General features: G+C 37.4%; 1 long non-coding RNA gene across 1 annotated transcript in view; it reads right to left on the bottom strand.

The window, feature by feature from the left end:
* Nucleotides 6,647-22,479, bottom strand: part of LOC106509174 — a 65,189-nt gene continuing 49,356 nt past the window's right edge. Inside the window, exon 6 of the long non-coding RNA XR_001306472.2 lies at nucleotides 6,647-7,897. This is a non-coding gene — a long non-coding RNA (uncharacterized LOC106509174). The remainder of the gene's footprint in view (nucleotides 7,898-22,479) is intronic.

The raw sequence follows: 22,479 nt of genomic DNA, 5'->3' as shown, positions 1-22,479 counted from the left end.
TGCAGCCCTCTCTTTCCACACACTTCTGTTTCCACCACTTACCACTTTTCTAGCTAAAAGCAGACCTTGATTGAAATCATGCTCCCAAATTCCTGGAGACACACTTCAGGTTGTTCTGAAAGAACTCTCACCAAACCCTGGCCCAGTGGCTTCGCAGGGACTGGACTGTGAGACTCTTAAGCTTACTCCTTCCCAACTGGTCGGAAGAAGTCAGGTATTGCTACACTGTATTCTCTTAGAGCTTCCCTGAGTTTGGCCTGAATAGGACTGGGGATCAGGTCAAATGATCTGATTTATTTTATTTTATTAAAGTATAGTTGATTTACAATGTTTCTTCAACTTCTGTTGTACAGCAAAGTGACCCAATCACACACACATTATTCCCTGTGTTGTACAGTAGGGCCCCATTGACCATCCATTCCAAATACAGCAGTTTGCTTCCAAAAACCCTGAACTGCCCATCCATCTCCCCTCCCCGGGACCCACAGGTCTGTTCTCCTTGGCCATGACCTGTTAACATTTTGTATATAGGATCATCTGTGGCTTATTTTATTTTATTTTGCCTTTTAGGGCTGCACCTGTAGCATAACTAAGTTCCCAGGCTAGGGGTCAAATTGGAGCTGTAGCCGCTAGCCTATGCCACAGCCACAGCAACATTGGATCTGACCCACTTTTCGACCTACACCACAGCTTATGGCAATGCCAGATCCTGGACTCACTGAGCAAGGCCAAGGATCAAACTGGCATCTACGTGGATACTAGTTGTATCTTTTCTGCTACGCCACAACAGGATCTCCCTGTGCCATATTTTAGATTCCACAAATAAGTGATATCATGTGGTATTTGTCTTTCTCTTTCTGACTTACTTCACTTAGTATGAGAATCTCTAGTTCCACCCATGCTGCTGCAAATGGCAATAGTTTATCTTTTTGGCTGAGTAGTATGCCACTGTGCATATGAACCACATCTTAATCTATATATCTGTCAATGATCAGGCCAAAACTTTTCCACTCCCTGCCCCTGTAAGCAGAAAATAAAAGTCAAAGCTCTCTCTACTTTTAAACACTCCTTTCAAGGGATCCTCTTTCTGGATTTCCAGATGTGGATCATAGTCATCGGACCAGTTTTCTCTTGTTCATAAATCCTGGATATGTTTAGCAGTTACCTCTTTGTAGAATATGGACAAATTACCATTTATTGTCTTAAATTTGAAGCTTAGCTGAAATTCCAAGATAGTAAGACCATCCCATTCCATATGTTATTACACATCACTGAATTTATTGGCCCTATAATCTACATTCAGATATCAATCAAGGAGTCTAAATATGGACCTCTAATATAGGAGACCATAAGACTTACTAGGTATTAGGTTTTCTTTAAAAATAAATTTGGCTGAATAAAAATCAGCTTGCAGATCTTTTTGGCAATGTGTTCCCATTTTCTTCTGTTATTTCTTTACTTATAATATCAGATTTGAAGAGAGAAACAGAAAAGCAGAGGCTTGGAATTCCCATGTGGCTCAGTGGCTAATGCATCCACCTAGGAACCATGAGGTGGCAAGTTCAATCCCTAGCCTTGCTTAGTGGGTTAAGAATCCAGTGTTGCCGTGAGCTGTGGTGTAGGTCACAGATGCAGCTCAGATCTGGCTTTGCTATGGCTCTGGCATAGACCAGCGGCTAAAGCTCCAATTAGACCCCTATCCTGAGAACCTCCATATGCCATGGGTGCGGCCCTAGAAAAGACAAAAAAAAAAAAAAAAAAAGAAAAAAGAAAAGCAGAGGCTCAAAGGAGAGAATATTTGAGAATGAGCAATTCAGAATTTTTAGATGATCATTTTAACCTGTTATTCTGAATTCTTCATGCCACTTTCCCCACCAAGGAAAACAAAACAGCAGCTGATGTATGATGTTTCCTACTTTTTGCCCAACATCTTTCAGTGGAAGTATGTCTTAGGAATATTTTGGGAAGAACGTATGTGAATTTATCCTGTATAACAGCAGAAATAATCTTAGATGCCCTATCATTCCACTGTAGTTATGGCAGATTTTTCCCAGTTGAGTCCTGACTGGTTTGAGATGCAGAGCCTGGCTGACTGTGGACTAGTAGGAATGATGGCCTCAATGATTGATTTGCAAAAGTTGATAAGCCTGGGGACAAGGGAACTTTCTAAGATTTGTTTCAGGCGCCTGAAGATTTTCAAAATACATAAAATGAAGGAAAAAAGCATCAATGTCTCAGCCTAGTGGCTAGCTCAGATCCCCATCAGAGAGGTCTAAATTTCTTAGAGGATATTCCTAACCAGTTTATAATTTCCTTACACTGGCTAGCTTTGAATAAGACAACATATTTGCTTTATTAATGGTCTTCTAACATATGTATAGTCTATATTTGAGTTGGAAAGACTATAAATATTGTTTCCTTATCTTGAGCCAAATATCTTGCCTCTTGTGAATAACTACAAAGTATTTTTTTTATTTTTATTTTATTTATTTATTTACTTTTTTTTTTTTTTTTTGCTTTTGAGGGCTGCACCCGCAGCATATAGAGGTTCCCAGGTTAGGGGTTTAATTGAAGCTACAGCTGCCAGCCTACACCACAGCTCACAGCAACGCCAGATCCTTAACACACTGAGTGAGGCCAAGGATTGAACCCACAAACTCATGGTTACTAGTTAGATTCATTTCTGCTGCGCCACAACAGGAACTGAACTACAAGGAATTTAAAGCAACAAAAAAGTCAACACTTGATTATGACATATAGGCAATGGCTTGTTAAAAGTTTTACTCTATTATAGTAATTCTTTTGTACTTGTTTTATGAACTAACTTGACCTTAAATAAGGAAAACTGAAAGTGTTAAACACACCTGAGCTGTAGCATTTGCTTTCATCCACAAGGAGTAACACTGATTATAGAACTTAAGAAACTATAACCTGGAGTTCCCATTGTGGTACAGCAGAAATTAATCCAACTAGGAACCATGAGGTTGTGGGTTCAATCATTGATCTTACTCAGTGGGTTAAGGATCCAGCATTGCTGTGAGCTATAGTGTAGGTCAAAGACATGGCTCAGATCCCCAGCATTGCCGTGAGCTGTAGTGTAGGTCAAAGACATGGCTCAGATCCCCAGCATTGCTGTGGCTATGGCATAGGCTGACATCTGTAGCTTCAATTAGACCCTTAGCCTGGGAACCTCCATATGTGCCAGGTGCAGCCCTAAAAAGACAAAAAGAAAAAATAAAGAAAAAAAAACTAAAATTAATCCCATGTTTAAGAAAAATCTCTACTTTTGTTGGGGCAGTTCTCAAATGAACCAAATGTCCTCAGCCCCCACTGACCATGAGGTGAAATGAGTGCAAATTAGGTAATAGTAAAAATCACTACCTAAATCTCACTCCTCTTTAGCCCTGACTTACCTAAGTGCACACCCTCAGCTACACCCATCCTTATTCCCACCAGTGCCCAGTGTCATTTGTCTACCTTTCCCTCTTAATAGCTTTATTATTTTTTCAAGGTAGGTTTTCTCTCCCCAACGTAGCCAGGATAAAGTCACCGAGAACTCCCAAAGTTAACATGTAACAGCCTCAATCACACAGAGAAGGTTAGAACAACTATGTCTCAAGCCAAAGTGAAAAATCTAAAAGCATCAATGTATTGGTCCAACTAGAGAGGCAACCAATCCCTGGGCCAACTAATTGCAGTCAGGGAGTCAGCTACATTGGACACAGGCTGCTTCTGTTTCTGTGGTAGCTTGAGGATTATCAGAGTGAAAAGCATCTCACTAACCACGGGGGCTATCCTTATGGGAACAGAATGGCTTAAGTTTTCATTCTTATAGTCATTTACCTATACTTGCCACACACTGTACTAGATTCAGGCTACCATCATTAATAAGAAACATAGCTCTTAACTAGCAGAACTTATATTTGATGGCAGAGAATGATAAATAAGAGTAAAATAATAGCTATCATGAATACTAAAAAAAAAAAATCATGCACTATGCTAAACATTTTATATGTATTATCTCCTCTAATTTTTTTCTTTTTTTATGACCTGCAGTATATGGAAGTTCCCAGGCTAGGGGTCGATTCAGAGCTGCAGCTGCAGGCCTACACCATAGCCATGGAAACACCAGATCTGAACCACATCTGTGACCTAAACCATAGCTTGCAGCAAGGTCAGATCCTTAACCCACTTAATAGAGCCTGGGATCAAACCCGAATCCTCATAGACATTGTGTTGGGTTCTTAACCTGCTGAGTCACAGTGGGAACTCCTCCTCTAGTTTTTATATAACTTAGTAGGATCACTTTACAACTGAAAAAAACTGACGCTTAGCCTAGTAGTGTAACTTATCCCAAGTCTCACTGCTAAGAAAGAGGAAATTGGAGATTTTGAGAGAGTTCTGCTTAACACCAAAATCTACATCTTTCTAGGCTAAATCACTATGCTCTTCTGACAGGGAAATAACACAGGAACACATAACAATGACTTCCATGGTCCAGGAAAGCTTCTCAGATGAACTGAAGTATAAAGTGGAAACTTAAGGATGAATATAATTCAGATAACTAAAGAGGAAGTTGTGTGTTCTAGATAAAAACAACAAAATAAAAAGAGATGGTCATAGTTGAAGTGAAAGACTTGCAGTGCCGCTGAAACAGAGAAAGGGGATGCTGGAGGCCAGCTCCAGTAGCCAGGGAGTGCACTTTCCCCGAAGGAGATGGACAGCGTTGGCGGTTGCACACGGAGACAGCCTCTTTGTCCCTTCTTTCAGGGAGCTGGACTGCTCAAATTTTATTTGCATAGTGGTTGATTATATAGATAGTTTCTAATTATAGATTACATCATAGTGTTAAAAGTACATCAGTTAACTTTTACATGGTACAGCAGCTATACATCATGTTCTAAGATCTTTATCTTAACTAAATTTAGTGAGTACAATTTAAGGACAATTAGGTACAATACATCATGTGGAAAGGAGGAGACACAGTACAAATCATCCCATGGCCATCAAGTCTTTACAAGTTGAAGAGGTCACAGACTCAAGAATTTGGCATTCACAAATCTTGTTTTTAGACTAGTGTTTATCTTTAAAGCGTTATGGCAGGGAGACAGTGTAAGAAAATATAAACCAACTTAAATAGCTATCACTTAAAACCTTCTATAACTCATAGCTAGGTGTCTTGATCAAGAATAATATATGTCTAACTTCTATGAGCCTCATTAAAATCCTAACTCTAAAGTTTACTGTGTACCTATTTAGTAGATAAACACTATGTTTTAATTAAGTTGGATTTAAATAGGGGAAAGTCCTTCAGGATGAAATTCTTATTATATTATTGTTGTAATTTTGTTAAATCACAAATCACCACAGGAAAATAAGAATGGAAAATAAGGATAATAAGCAAATAATCAGGAAAGACTAAGGAAAAACTGAATAACAAATAAAACAGCAGGAAAGACTAGGTCACCCAAGAAACAATCCATGTTCTCCGGTACATGTTCTCTTTCCCAGGAAAGTCCCAGTTCTTCCCCATCAACATCAAAATGAGAGCTGTGTAACCTGAGGCCTATCCTCAGTTTTTCACCACACAGGCAGGCCTCAGCCTGCCCTCAGTTTTTCACCATACAGGCAGGCTTTCATCCTGACCAGAAGCCCACCTTTGGCTTGTGCTGTTCAGGCAGGCTTTTATCCTGACCAGAAGCCCACCTTCGGTTTGTACCATTCAGGTGAGCTCCCTTCCTTGTTTAGGAACCTGTCTTTGGGTTTTTCTGCTGTCAGGCAAGGTCCCTTTCTCAAGTCCCTGCATCTCCTGGGCTCCCCGCATGGGGACAGTGCTATCAAAAGAATAGCTGGAACATTCCTCCCCACTGGTGCATGTATCAACAATTCAGTCCTTCTTATTGTTGAGTAGTGTTCATTGTGTGGATATACCACCATTTGTTTATTCATTCACCTGTTGATGGACCTTTGGATTGTGTCCAACTTATAAATAAATCCATTGTGAACATTTACAGTTTCCTATACCATTGAATAAACATATCTTTTATTTTACTTTGGATAAACTGAATGGATTGTATGACAGTATATGCTTAAGTTTAGAAGAAACTGCCTAACTGTTTTCCATGGTGTCTATACCATTTTAGATTCCTATCAGTGGTGTATACAGGTTGGAGTTCTTCCATATCTTCACCAACACTTGCCATGGTCAATCTTTTTAATTTTAGATATTCTCCTAGTTTGTGACTTTCCATTCTCTTGCCAATGTCTTTTAATAAGCAGAAGCTCTTAATTTTGATAAAATATAATTTATCAACATTTTCTTCTGTGAATTATGCTTCTGATATTACACATAAACATTCTCTGCCTAAACACACAATCAAAAATTTTGTTTTCTGTTGATTTTAGAAGTTTTATGGATTTTTTTTTTTTTGGTCTTTTTAGGGCCACACCTACAGCATCTGGAGGTTCCCAGGTCAGGGGTCAAATCGGAGCTTTAGTCACTGGCCTACACCACAGCCACAGCAACATGGGATCCAAGTCATGTCTATAACCTACACCACAGCTCATGGCAATGCCAGATTCTTAACCCACTGAGTGAGGCCAAGGATTGAACATGTGATCTCATGGATACTAGATTCAATTCAGCTGAGCCATGACAGGAACTCCTGTTTTAGAAGTTTTGAAGTTTTAGATTTTAAATTTAGGTCCATAATCCATAACTGTGAATTTTATGAGCCAAAAACAAGTTGAAAAAAAGAACAGACTACTACCTCATTCTAGGAGTTATGCTATAGCTATAGTAATAAAGAATGTGATATTGTCTAAAGAGAGACAAATATATCAATGGAACAGAATAAAGAGTCCAGAAACAGACTCATTCATGTATGGTCAATTTCTTTTCAACAAAGGTAAACAGGAAATTCAGTGGAAAAGGATAATCGTTTCAACAAACCATGCTGAAAAAAAATGGGATATTCACATGCAAAAATAAATAATTATAAATTTTGATCCATATTTCTTGCTATCCAAAATTGATTATAATCATTTACAAACTACTTAAAAATATCTAACAAAAATGTGCTTAAGTGAATCTTGAAATACAACAGACACATTAGTGCTACTAATATATGTAAAAAAAAAAAAAAAAAAACTAGACTTAGATAGGAGTAAAAATACCAGGAGGGAGAAAACATTTTACTAAAATAAGAATATTGTATTGTGGGACAGAGATAAAATTGTAACGCAAAAATGCAAGTGCAAATAGAAAAAGCTTTAAATTAGATCAAAGGACTTTTAAAAAGGAAATGCCATCATTTTAGAAAAGAATGTTTTCTTAGTCCAGTTGTTTTTGAGCTTTTATTTAGTCAGGGAAGTCTTCATTCAAAGGAAAGGATAGGAGAACAAAAACCAAATAACTCTAGTTGAAGCTAGGGTGAGGGGTCAAAGCCACATTAATATAGGGTTCTTGACTGCCATTCTTTCATACATACACATATATGTCTATTATTGAGGTTTTAAAAGATAAACTTTAGGTAGACCTCAGTTTGAACACTAGGTTCTTTGTGTGTGTGAGAGAGAAGGGTAAGTAGAACTATGGATCAGCATGTACATTGTCAGCTTTACTAAATGTACTAGTTTCCTAAGACTGTCCTATCAAAGTACCTGAAAGTGGGTGGCTTAAACAAGAGAAAAGTATTGTCTCACTGTTCCTGAAGCCTGGAAGTCTGAAGTCCAGGTGTTGTCAAGGCCATGCTGTCCACAAACTCTCTAGGAGAGGATTCTTTCCTATTCCTTCCAGCTTCTGATAGCCCCAGACATTCCTGGCTTCATGGCAGCATAACTAATCTCTGCCTCCATGGTCACAGGGCATCTCCTTGTATCTGGACATGGCCATCTTCTGAAAAGGACATCATTCATGTTAGCATATGACATCATCTTTACTCAAGTATGACATCATCTTAACTAATGACATCTGTAATAATCCTATTTCTGACTAAGGTCGCATTCTGAAGGACTGGGGATAAAGATTTTAATAGATCTTTGGGGGGGAGGTGCAGGCACAATTCAACACATAACACTAAATAATTCCCAATTGTTATTTTCTTTTATTTTTTTAAATGATTTTTACTTTTTCCATTGTATTTTGTTTACAGGATTCTGTCAATTTTCTACTGTACAGCAATGCGACCCAGTCATACATACATAGATACATTATTTTTCTCACATTATCCTCCATCATGCTCCATCATAAGTGACTAGATATAGTTCCCAGTGCTATACAGCAAGATCTCATTACTTATCCATTCCAAAGGCAACAGTTTACATTAAGCCCAGATTCCCAGTCTATCCCATTCCCTCCCTCCCTGTTCTTTAAATTGGTCATATCAATGTTCACTTCCAGTAACAATGCATTAGAATTCAATTCACCTTTTCAGTATGCTACTCATTATGAGATTTTATAATTATGTCTAATTTTATGGCTACAAAATAGCATTTCTCTGTTGCAGTCTCCTAATTATTCATGAAATTGAACATCTTTTTATATACATAATGGTCATCCTGGTTTCCTCTTTTGTAAACTGCTTGTTCATATCCTTTGTCTATTTTCTCTGGATTGTCTGTCATTTTTTATTGATTTGTTGGAATCTATGGTTTTTGGATAGCAATGCTGGTTTATTCTATTAACATAAAAAGGCAGAAAAGTTAAGTATGGAGGAATAATATATAGCATTTGTGGTTTGCCGTCATACACATGTCCACCAACATCTCTACACAGAATATTCGTACTCCCAGTGTGAAATTGATACTTCAGGAAAGTAGGAAAACTTCATATGATGCCAGGTCCCTAAACAGAGTACCCAAGGAGGGATTTTCTGTGACTTAGAATAAGATCAAAGGAAGGATCAGCATAAGCATCCATAACTAATTTCAACAATATCCTCTATTCCTATAAAATACCATTCTAGAGCTAATTAAACAACCTGAGTGTCAACCAGCTGGGAAATATCACCTGTGTTTGAATCAAAGCCTGGAACGCTTTATGGAACACTTTTTGGAAAAAGCCATCAAAATGAAATCTGAACTTTGGCAAAGGATGAAAGCCAGCTTACCTTTAGAGTATACTCTATTTGCAAACATTTGGGAACAGGACTAAAAGAATAAATACAAAGATCTCTAAGAGCAAAGGGTAGTTGTCCTCACTTTGTGCTCTGTAGGATTTTTAAAGTATAATTTATCCATTTATATAAGTAGTTTGTGTGTGTATATGTATATATGAATAAATAGGAACATACATTTTTAAAAGTATATGCAAAGTCACACTACTTTAAGCTACATATGTTTTCCTCCAGGAGGAAAACTGTACCAGTTGACTGGTACAGAATTAGTCAGGATAAATTGCAGGTTATATTACAGTGACAAATTAACTCTGATATTTAAATGTCTTAATACAACAAAGGCTATTTCTTGTTATATCTGAATGTTCAATACAAGGGTACCCTGCTCTACTCCATCAAGTTCCCAGTTGATGGAAGCTCATAATAAAAAAGAAAATGTACCTTCTGAACTCCTTTCAGAGAACAGTAGAAATAGTAGAAAATTACACAGAGGCTTTTCTCCTCACATTTCATGGACAAGAACAAGTCAATGGCTCCTCCAAATGACAAGGGACCTAGGAAGTGTAGTCTCTCTTATATCCAGCAAAGACAGGGAACTGGTTTTTGGTGAGAAATACAATGTCTACCAGAGCGGATATGCTTTGTTTTCTTTTTTATTCTGAAACCATAGTGTTTTGGTGATAGTTTCTGAGGAATCTGGCCTTATATCTTTTTATCTTATGTAACCCAAACTTATCTTAGAAACATTAGGAATTTCCATGGGTAATGTTATGTCAGCACTTTTTAATCTAGTCATATTAACTACAAAATACCTTTCAAGAAAGGATCAGCTTAATATTGTAGGGATATTGCTGTCAGATATGAGCCAAAAGCAGGCCTGGAGATAGGTAACAAGCAGTCAGTGCTCCGTTGCCATAACCTGGGTGAGCTTACCTCTCCCCAGTGTTCTGTCCCAACATGCCAGCTAATGAGGAGTTTCTCAGCCTTGAGATTAGAAAGTAATGCATTTTAATCTACTATAAATTTGAACTCTATTCTTCCTCCATGAATGTGGTCATTTGTACCTGAATTTACTTTTCGAATACATATGCAGCCCTGTCTCCTTCCCTGTAAAGAAGAAGCAATTAATCAGCCACAGGAAAAAATGAGATAAGCCAAAAGATAAGATGAGATGGGGAAAGTCATTTTCAGATTTAATAACATCAAATGTGAATTTTCACAACTTTGGGAGGCAAAAAGAGTATTAATATAAAATCAAATTTAAAAAAGAAAAAGATCTGGGAGTTCCCGTCATGGTGCAGCAGAAATGAATCAACTAGGAAGCATGAGGTTGCAGGTTTTAATCCCTGGCCTCGCTCGGTGGGTTAAGGATCTGGCGTTGCCGTGAGCTGTGGTGTTGGTCACAGATATGGCTCGGATCTGGTGTTGCTATGGCTGTGGCATAGGCCGGCAGCTACAGCTCCAATTAGACCTCTAGCCTGGGTGCTTCCATATGCCGTGGGTGCAGCCCTAAAAAGACAAAAATAAAAATAAATAAATGAATAAATAAATAAATAAGAAAAATATGTGATTTTTGACCTGCTCTATAAATTCAGGGAATTTTTGCTTTGTCTTTTGTAAATGGAGAATCTTGACAGAAACTTATACCCTTATCACTGGACATGGATCTTTGCTCACAGGCCTGTTAGCAACTTGGAACGTACATTTTACTTTAATTGAAATCTCTGGCGTTTTTAATGTATAAAAATGATGTATCATTGTATTGAGGAGAGGGGAAGACATAATGTATTAATCATACATTTATGGGTTTTATCACCTGAAATTTTAAAATATTCTCAGTTCAAACTAATTGTGTTTGACTTCATAGTTCTAATGGCATCTCTACAACATCTTAGAACTCACTGGAAGAAATTATATGTTCCTTCTTATTACAACTTGTAGCCATTTATTAACCAATCCTTTCAATAAGGACTTTATTACTTTTTTTAGTTGACTGGGTGCTTGATTTTCTCATATAGCTGGTTTTTGACTACCTGGGAGCTGAAAGTATGCTAAGGATATCTCTGTATTAGTATCCTATGGCTGCTATGACAAATTAGCACAAATCCAGTGGCTTAAACCATCAGAAATCTAATCTCCTAATGTATTGGAGCTCAGATGCATGAAATAAATTTCATGAGACAAAATCAAAGTGTCGTCAGGACCACATCTCCACTGGAGGCTCAAGGGCAGAATTTGCTCTCTGACTCTCCCAGCTTCTGATGACAATCAGCAATCTTTAGCTTGTGGCTCTATCACCTCTCTGGTCACATCCCTTCTTTGTGTTTATCTCCCTCTTACCAGGATCCTCATGATAGCACTTAGGACCAACTCAGATAACCCAGTTTGATCTCTTTCTCTGTCAAGGGTCTCATCACATCTCTAAAGACCCATTTTCCAGATACAGTAGCATTTACAAACAGCAGGAATTAGGACATGGACTTACCTTTGGGAGGCCCACCAACCTACTAGGCACCCCAACTCTTGCCCAACTTGGAGCATGGTCTTTGGAACACAGTAGGCGCTCAGGAATGTGTTGGAGAGCAATATCTGTCTGTCTTTCTAGTTGCAATTTTCATTCTATCTGCTTCTCCTGGGGTATTACCTCTTCTGTAGACTGACTTCTTTGCATACCATAAAAGCCAACCTAAAAGGGCAGCATTCATCTTAGGGACTACATAATTTTCCATCTTGGTCTCCACAGATGATTAATTCATTCTCTCAATGGCCTTATTCCAAAACTCAGAAGAGAGACTATCTAATCCCTCCTTTGCATCCCATATTCACTATTTGTGAAGCCAGCTTAGACCAGAAGGAAGAGCTCAGAATTATAGATTCTGAAAATCCTCTCTTAAGGAAGCAGGGATGAAATGTAAATGGGAACTCAAAATATGATGGAAACAAATGAGGGACACTCATTTAATCTTTGGTATGAGAGACGAACTTCAGTCTACAGGTTTGCTGATCAGAGTTGTAGGACCTAGACTAGAGGAAAATTAGTGAGTATCACCCCTTTCCTTTGTTTCCTACACACTACCTCCACAAATCTGAACTCTTTTTGTTTTGTTTTGTTTTTTTCTGGACACCATTTGCTGGGCACCACTAGGATTGAAACTTTGAGATCCTGTGGACTTAGGGCAAAGCATGTGATATTTGATCCCAGTCTAATCTCTGTCTATGGTGTGTTTTGGCAAAATATAATCTTTCTAGTTCTGATTTTCTAGCTACAGTATGGGAATACTGTATCTTAATATATCATTCTCCATCAACTGAAACAACTTCACACTAACATAAATATGTATTTCTTTTTTTTTTTTTTTTTGTCTTTTTGCCTTTTCTAGGGCTGCTCCTGCGGCACGTGGAGGTTCCCAGGCTAGGGGTCTAATAGGAGCTGTAGCCACCGGCCTATGCCAGAGCCACAGCAATGCAGGATCCGAGCCGTGTCTGCGACCTACACCACAGCTCACGGCAATGCCAGACCCTTAACCCACTGAGCAAGGCCAGGGATGGAACCGCAACCTCATTGTTCCTAGTCGGATTCAGTAACCACTGCGCCACAACGGGAACTCCCAAATATGTACTTCTAATAAGTAATTTAGAAGGGGGAGGGGCTGGGGCTTGGACTTGGCCTATATACTCAAGGTATCTGGAATGACTAGCCAACAGGAACCTGCTGTATAGCACGGAGAACTCTACCCAATATTCTGTGATAATCTATGTGGGAAAAGAATCTGAAAAAGAATGGATTTGTGTATATGTATAACTGAATCACTTTCTTGTACAGCAGAAATTATCACAAACTTGTAAATCAACTATACTTCAATAAAACTTTAAAAATGAAAAAAATATCAATTTCTAAATGAATATATTTTGTCTCTTCAAAGTAAATCATATGATACATTGTGAAATCCAACACTAGAAACATAAACAAGAAAAAAACCAAAGTTCTATTTTGATGCTGCCAAGAGTCTGGAAATCCCCTTTAAGAAATATTTTAAAATTAAGATAGCAGCTGGAAGCATTTAGATATTCCAAAATACTTCAACATTCCTTATGGTCTTCCATTTAAATAAGATTTTTTAATAAAGTATTTAAAAAAGAAATAAAGAGTGGATTTCTTAGCAAAGTGATATTTGGAAAAATTGCTTTCTTCTTTCTAAGCAAAGCAGAGATTATAAATGTTTGATTCCACACAATTCTTTCTCATCTGCAGCTTTTAAAAAAACATCTTTGATTTTTGTTTGCCCCTTCTCCCATCCCCTCTCCCATTTGAAAGGGAGTATAGGCAGGAGACAAAAGGGTATTAATCTCACACATACTGAAGCAGGAATTAAGTAAAAAATGTTTATGGCATTTCCTCTTAACATTTTATATTTATTTTTGTCTGCTATTTTATGCTTTGGACTTTGTTCTCCCAAGAGACTCACAATCCTTTTCCTTAAAATGCTTATATCCTTTTTGTTTAACTTCTCTCAAAATTTCCCAGGACAGTATTTTGCTCCTTAGAAGCAGAGATATTAATTTTGGGGAAGTTGGTTAGCTTTCTATGTGCAAGATTTGCCCTAGATACTTAGCATAGAATATCTAATATCTAGTTTAGATGGTGCCTTAGTTGAGGTCTGTATCACTTTAAAGTTTCTGTCTACCTACCTCTAAATTGATTGTAAAATATGTTACATGAAGCATAATTACTGTTAATTAAGCACCCTCAGATCCTCACATGAAAGACAATACTGACAATTAAATTTTGACATTTATATGTTAGTTATAAATATATTTTATGAGGAAAGTACCATAAATTCCTTGAGAAATCTTTCCTAACAATATTTTCACTTTTCTCTCCAATTTAGAAACTTAACCAACAAAGACTAATCTAAGAACAAGACAAAGAAATATCGTAGTTTAATAATGCTGATCAAGGAGAAGAAAGTCTAGATTTGCCAATAGATATCTTTTTTCTGTTTTGAAATTTTCAAGTTCCTAAGTTCACTTCTCTTTTCAAAGCTGAAAATTAGATTAACTCTTAGGAAATCATACACTTAAAAAATAATAAAGCAAGGCAGTTAAAATGTGCCTTTGGGCAAGTGTGACTACGGATGCCTCATCGGATCCTTAACTCACTGGGTAAGGACAGGGAACAAACTAGCCTCTTCATGGATACCATTTGGATTTGTTATTGCTGAGCCATGAGGGGAACTCCAGGGTCCCCACTTTTAGTTCACATCAGGCTGGCATATTTATGGAAACAAATAGTCCAGTTCACGCTTACGTGTCCATTTTGTCCCAGTGGAATAGCCCTTTTCCCCAGAAATGCCAAGTTTGTCTGATTAGGCTCTTAAGTTGCCAGTTTCCACCCTCTGATATTAGTGAAAAATTAAAAGGAGTCTTTGAAAACTTGAAAGCAAATATATCATGTGTGACTCTTCTCTCTATAAAATGCAAATTTCCCATCAAATCAAATAAAGCATATTTTTTAAAACTCCCTTCAATGGTTTATGCCAGAAACTTGGAGGTACACAGGCAGGAGGGCTTCAGAGTGTCCTTGAAAAATGCCTTGCCATTGGGCAAGAAAAAGAATCCAGAAAAGAAATTTCTATTTTGTCTATATTTTGTACTAGGGAAGAGATAGATATAAACTTTCACAGTGGTCTTCACTGACTAAATGCCTCCTATTTTTCAGTGCCTAAGAAAAAAGAGAGAGAGGTGAAGAGGAGGAGGGAAAAAAAGGAAAGGAGGGAAGATAGGGAGGAAAGATGACAAGACTGAGTTTTGCTTTTTGTCCTCCATTCTGTCCCCACCATCCCAAACTGAATGTTTTAGATAGGGTTTTACGGAAAGTAATGGAAGGGAAATATGGTATAAAAATGCTCTCCAGGAGTTCCTGTTGCGGCTCAGTGGAAATGAACACAACTAGTATCCATGAGGATGTGGGTTCAAACCCTGACCTCACTCAGTGGCTTAAGGATCCAGCATTGCTGTGAGCTGCAGTGTAAGCTGCAGATGCAGCTCAGATCCCACTGATTGCTGTGGCTATGGTGTAGGCTGGCAACTGCAGGTCTGATTTGACCCCTAACCTGGGAGCTTCCATATACCATGGGTGAGGCTCAAAAAGAAAAAAATGCTCTCCAAAATATGATATCCATTTACAATCATTCCAGTACTAGATGAGAGTCCCTGTTTCTTGTCATCATTGTGGATACTATTTTAGCTTTAAAATAAATATACAGAAATCCATTGCATTTCTATATACTAACAATGAACTATCAGGAAGAGAAATTAAGGAAACAATCCCATTTACCATTTCACCAAAAAGAATAAAATATTTAGCAATAAACCTACCTAAGGAAGTAAAAGACCTGCACTCAGAAAACTATAAGATGCTGATGAAAGAAATCAAAGATAATAAAAATAGATGGAAAGATATACACCATATTCATGGACTGAAAGAATCAATATTGTTAAAATGACCATACAGCTGAAGGCAATCTACAGATTCAGTGCAATCCCTATCAAAACAACAATGGTATTTTTCACAGAAATAGAACAAATAATTTTAAAACTTGTAGAGAAATACAAAATATCTTGAACAGCCAAAACAATCTTGGGGGAAAAGAACAGAGCTTGAAAAATCACACTCTCTGGATTCAGACAATAGTTCAAAGCTACAATGATGAAAACAGTATGGTATCAACACAAAAACAGACATTCAGATCAATGGAAAAGGATGAAAGCCCAGAAATAAACCCATGTACTTATGGTCAATTAATCTACAACAAAGGTGGCAAGAGTATACAATGGAGAAAATTTTGTCTCTTCAATAAGTCATGCTGGGAAAATTGGATAGTTATATGTAAGAATGAAATTAGAATGTTCTCTAATACCACACACAAAAATAAACTCAAAGTGAATTAAAGACCTAAATGTAAGACTGGTTTCCTCTATAAGACTCCCAGAGGGAAGAAACAATCCCATTTACATTCAAACATAAATTGAAGCAATATTCTTTTGGACCTATCTCCCAAAGTAAAGGAAATAAAAGCAAAAACAAACACACAGGACCTAATTAAACTTAAAAGCTTTTGCACAACAAAGTAAATCATTGAAAAAGTGAAAAATAACTTACTGAATGGGAAAATATATTTGCAAATGACATGATTGAGAAGGGATTAATATCCAACATACATAAACAGCTTGTTCAACTCAAATAAAAAAAAAGCCAATTAAAAAATGGGCAGAAGAACTGAATAGACATTTTTCCAAAGAGGAAATGCAAATGGCCAAAGTGCACATGAAAATATATTAAACATTGCCAATGATCAGAGAAATGCAAATCAAAATCACAGTGATATATTATTTCATACCTGTCAGAATGGCTATTATCAAAAAGAATACAAATGAATGGTGAGGATGCGGAGAAACAGGGTGCCCTTGGACAGTGTTGGAAATGTAAATTGATGCAGACACTATGGAAAACAATATGGAGGTCTCTCAAAAACCTAAAAATAGAACTAACCTGTGAACCAGCAATTCCACTCCTGAATACATATCCAAAAAAGCTAAAAACACTAATTTGAAAAGATATATACACTCCATTGTTCAGAGCAGCATTATCTATAATTGCCAAGATATGGAAGTAATCTAAGTGTCTATCAATAGGTGAACAGATAAAGAAGATGTGGTGTGTGTGTTATGGATCTGTGTATGTGTAGTACACAAAAATGAATACTACTCAGCTATAAAAAAGAATAAAACTTTGCCATTTGCAGCAACATAGATGGACTTGGAAGGAATTATGGTAAGTGAAATAAGTCTGACAGAGAAAGACAAATACAATGTGATATCACTTATATGTGGAATCTATAAAATACAACAAATTACTGAATACAACAAAAAAGCAGACTCATAGATATAAAGAAAAACTAGTGATTACCAGTGGGGAGGAGGAAAAATATGGAGGTGAGGAGGTAGGTGGCATAAGTTATTGGATATAAGAAAGAATACAGGGATATACTGTACAGCATGGAGAATATAGTCAATATTCTACAATAACTGTAAATGGAGTATAACTTTTCAAAATTGTTTTGAAAAATATTTTTTTTAAAAAAGAATCTTTGTCAGTTTGGTAGGTGAAAGCTGGTATAACACTTTAATTTGCATTTCTAATTTTATAAACTCATGACTTTCCCTCTGAAGAGAGGAAGGTATCTTTTTTTCTTACGCATACTTGTAGATTTTTGTATTGAAAATGACTTTCTAATATTTACCTTTGTTTTATTTATACTTCCTTAAATAGACTTATTTTTAAGACTTAGTTGTTTTAGTTTTCAGGTAACAGCAGAACTGAGAAGCTAGAGACTCCCATGTGTCCATTTCCCCCACATATCCATAGCCTCTCTCATTATCAACATATCCCACAAGAGTAATGTGTTTGTTACAACTGATATTGATATATCATAAGCACCTAAAGCTCATCATTTACATTAGGGTTCCATCTTGGTATTGTGCTGTCTAGGAGTTTGGACAAATGTATAATGGCATATATCCATTGTTAACAGCACTACATGTCTTTTTGGAACCCTAGAAATCCTCTGTCCCTGTACCATTCAACCCTCAAGACACTCATCCCCCAATAACTACTGATCTTTGTACGGTTTCCATAGTTTCTCCTCTTCCATAATGTCATTTAATTTAAATATACAGTATATAGCCTTTTCAGGTTGGCTTCTTTCACTTACTAATATGCATTTCACTTTCCTTCATGTCTTTTCATGGCTTGATAGCTCATTTCTTTTTAGGGCTGAATACTATGCAATATCTAGATGTACCACAGCTTATTCAACCATTCACCTACTGTAAGACATCTTACTTGCTTCCAAGTTTTGACAATTATGAATATAGCTGCTATAAACATCCATGTGTAGTTTATTATGTGGACATAAGTTTTAAATCAATTGGGTAAATCTTAAGGAGCCCGATTACTACATGTATTATATGGTAAGGGTATGTATAGTTGTATAATATGCCATCAAATTGTCTTCCAAAGTAACTAAGCCATTTTGCATTCCCACCAGCAATGAATAAGAGTTCCTATTGAGGAGTTCTCACTATGGCACAAAGGGATTGGTGGTATCTTGGGAGCACTGGGACGCAGGTTTGATGCTTGGCTGGGCACAGTGGGTTAAGGATCTGATAAAAAATGTGGCTGTGACTATCTGATCTCTGGCCCAGGAACTCCATATGCCATGGGATGACCAAAAAGAAAAAAGTAAATAAAATAAAATAAGAATGCGAATTTTAAAAAAAAAGCATTCCCATTGCTCCATAACCTCACCAACATTTGGTGCTGTCCATGTTCCAGATTTTGGCTATTCTAATAGATGTATCTCACTAATAGTGGTAGTGGTGTCTCACTGTTGTTATAATATGCATTTCCTTAATGACATATAATAAGGACCATCTTTTCATATGCATATTTCCATCTATAAATCTTCTTTGAGAAGGTATCTATTAAGGTTTTTAACACATTTTTAAATCATTTGTTTTCTTATTCTTGAGTTTTTAAGATTTCTTCATATATTTTAGATAATAGTCCTTTATCAGATGTGCCTTTTGCCCATCCCAGTTTCTTCTCAATTTCTTATTGTCTTTCATGTATCATAAGTTTTCAGTCTTAATGAAGTTCAGTTTATCAATTATTTCTTTCATATAAAATATCTTTGGTGTTGTATCTAAAGTCATAGCTAGGGATTCAAGGCAAGATGGCAGAAGAGTAGGGGGACGCACTCACCCTCTCCCACAAACACAACAAAAAAAACACATCTACATGTTAAACGACTTGAACAGAACAGCAACTAAACACTGGCAGAGGAACTTAAACCTCCAATAATGGCAAGAATCTCATGACATAAGTGGGTAAAACAAGATAAAAGAGGAGAGTGAGAGAAAGGGATTCAGGACTGGACTGGCACTCCCGAAAGGGAACTGTGAAGGAGAAAGGGAACCCATATCCTGGAAAGTCACCTAATCGATGGAAAGATCAACCGAGTCAGAGGGATCTCCAGAAACCAAGAAGAGCGCAGCAGTAAGTCTCAGATCTGAAAAGCAGAGTGAGAGCCAAAAAGATCCTCTGAACTACTGGCACAGTCTCCAAAAACTGAGATGCTTGGGTCGGGGCTATACACCGAGACCTTGGCTCCAGAGGTTAGTCCCTGGGAGCAGGCTGGGGTTGGCAGTGTGGAGACAGCCTGGGGGACTAGGAAGCAGTGCGTTGCGGGTGGAGGGAGCAATACACTAAGGGCTGGGGAGTGGAAAGCCACAACAGAGGGAACCTGGGAGAAGATCTGGACCCACATGAGACATAAGGCACCAATGTTGGGGAGGGGAGAGGAAGAGGGGCGGGCCGCCATAGAATACTCCTTGCAGCCCAGCAAGCATGCTTGCCCACCAGCTATTAGAGAGCACTGCTTCCCAGTGCATCCCCACTCCCCTACCACATGTGCACCTGACCTGAGGCTGCCTGCCATCCCAGAGGACTGGCCTTACCACTTGTGGGAAGCCATCCACCTCTGGGGCTTTCTCCAGCCTGGCCTGTCTGCCCTCTGGAGGGGCTACACTCCCACGGAGCAATGTCCCCTGGAAGAGCTCCTGGGCCCAGAAATGCCAGGGCAAGTTCCTCCCAGACACAGGAAGTCTGCCTCCATGGCGGAGTGGTCCTGCCAGTTCCGGCTGCCCTGGGGAAGCGCTCCTTTTTCTCCCAGCAGCCCAGCTAGCTGAAAACCAAATGAAAAAACATGAAAGCAATATGAGACCTATGGGATAATATAAAGCAGGCCAATCTATGCATAATAGAATACCAGAAGGAGAAGAAAAAGGGGATTGAAAATACATTTGAAGAAATTATTGCTGGAAACTTCCCATATCTAAAGGATACTGATTTCAAGATACAGGAAGCACAGAGGGCCCCAAACAAGTTGAACCCAAATAGACCCACACTAAGACACATTATGAGAAAAATGGCAGAAGTTAAGATAAAGAGAGGCTCCTAAAGGCAGCAAGAGAAAAGCAAAGTGTCATTTATAAGGGAAGCCCCATAAGGCTCTCAGCTGATTTCTCTACAGAAACTCTATACAGGCCAGGAGGGAATGGCAAGACATATTTAAAGTGCTGAAAGGAAAAAATATGCAACCTAGAATACTCTATCCAGCAAGAATATCATTTAAAATAGAAGGGGAAATAAAATTTTTTTCCAACAAACAAAAGCTAACAGAATACAGCAATACAAAACCCATTCTAAAAGAAATATTGAAAAGGGTTCTCTAAATCAAAAAAAAAAAAAAAGAGGAAGAACTAGGATGGAGGAAACCACAATCAGAGAGCAGTCACTCAAATAAGCCAGCATACAGATCTAATCATGAAGATGTTTAAAACAAAATAAAATTAAAAAGAAAAAAGGAGACATCAAAATCATAAAATGTGGGCAAGGGAAGTAAGGAAATAAAAAAGATTCTTTTTTAATTTTCTTTTTTAAAATTTTAGTATGGTAATGAAGTGTTTGAACCTACAGGACTACCAGGCTAAAACACACAATTATAGGAAGTGGTTAACATACTTAAAAAAACAGGGCAAGCACAAATCAAAACCAAATGCTACATTTGCAAAAAATGAAAAGAAAAACACTCAAGCAGAAAATAATTGGAGACCATCCAAACAAAAAAATAAAGGAAGAATGGAGAACCACAGAATCAACTGGAACACTAGGTTTAAAATGGCAATAAATAATCATCTATCAATTATCACCTTAAATGTCAATGGACTGAATGGTCCAATCAAAAGACACAAAGTGGCTGATTGGATAAAAAAGCAAAAACCTTCAATCTACTGCCTACAAGAAACTCACCTTAGGACAAAGGACACATATAGATTGAAAGTGAGGGGGTGGGAAAAAATATTTCATGCCAATAAACATGACAGGAAAGCAGGAGTTGCAATACTCAAATCAGATGAAACAGACTTTAAAATGAAGGCCATAAAGAAAGACAATGAAGGACACTATTTAATGATTAAAGGATCCATTCAAGAAGAGGATATTACTATCGTCAACATATATGCCCCAAATATTAGAGCACCCAGATACATACAACAAATATTAACAGACATAAAGGGGAAAAATTGATGGGAATACAATCATAGTAGGAGACTTTAACACCCCACTCACATCAATGGACAGATCCTCTAAACAGAAAACAAATAAAACAACAGAGATTCTAAAGGAAACCATAGAAAAGTTAGACTTAATTGACATTTTCAGGACACCACATCCAAAAAAAAATCAGAATACACATTCTTCTCAAGTGAACATGGAACAGTCTCAAGAATTGATCACATATTGGGGCACAAAGCTAAGCTCAACAAATTTAGGAGCATAGAAATTATTTCAAGTACCTTCTCTGACCACAACGGTATGAAACTAGAAATCAACCACATGAAAAGAAATGAGAAAAAAACCTACTACATGCAGACTAAACAGCATGCTACTAAAAAAAAAAAATGGGTCAATGAAGGAAATTAAAAAATACCTCGAGACAAACAATAATAAAGCCACAACCTCTCAAAATCATGGGACGCCACAAAAGCAGTGCTCAGAAGGAAGTTCATAGCAATACAGGCCTTCCTCCAAAAAAAAGAAAAATCTCAACTTGACAACTTAAACCACCACCTAAATGAATTAGAAAAAGGAGAACAAAAAAAGACCTAAAGTCAGCAGAAGGAAGGAAATCATAAAAATCAAAGAAGAAATCAATAAAATAGAGATTCAAAAAACAATAGAGAAAATTAATAAAACCAAGAGCTAGTTCTTTGAAAAGGTAAACAAAATTGACAAACCTCTGGCTAGACTCACTAAGAAGAGGAGAGAAAGAACCCAAATAAACAAAATTAGAAATGGAAAAGGAGAAATCACAATGGATACTACAGAAATACAAAAAACCATAAGAGAATACTATGAAAAACTATATGCCAACAGATTTGACAATTGGAAGAAATGGACAACTTTCTAGAATCTTACAGCCTGCCAAACTGCATCAAGAAGAAATAGACCAACTAAACAGACTGATCACTAAAAATGAAATTGAAGATGTCATAAAAAAATAAAAGCCCAGGACCAGATGGCTTCACAGGAAAATTCTACCAAACATCCAAAGAGGATCTGGTGCCCATCCTCCTTAAACTTTTTTAAAAGGTTGAAGAAGTAGGAACACTCCCAAAAACATTTTATGACGCCATCAACACCCTAATTCCTAACCCAGACAAAGATACCACCAAAAAA

Source organism: Sus scrofa, chromosome 1 (assembly GCF_000003025.6).
Source record: "Sus scrofa isolate TJ Tabasco breed Duroc chromosome 1, Sscrofa11.1, whole genome shotgun sequence".
Classification (NCBI taxonomy): Eukaryota; Metazoa; Chordata; class Mammalia; order Artiodactyla; family Suidae; genus Sus; species Sus scrofa.
The sequence above is the reverse complement of the archived record's forward strand: the minus strand, read 5'-3'. Positions and strand labels throughout refer to the sequence as shown.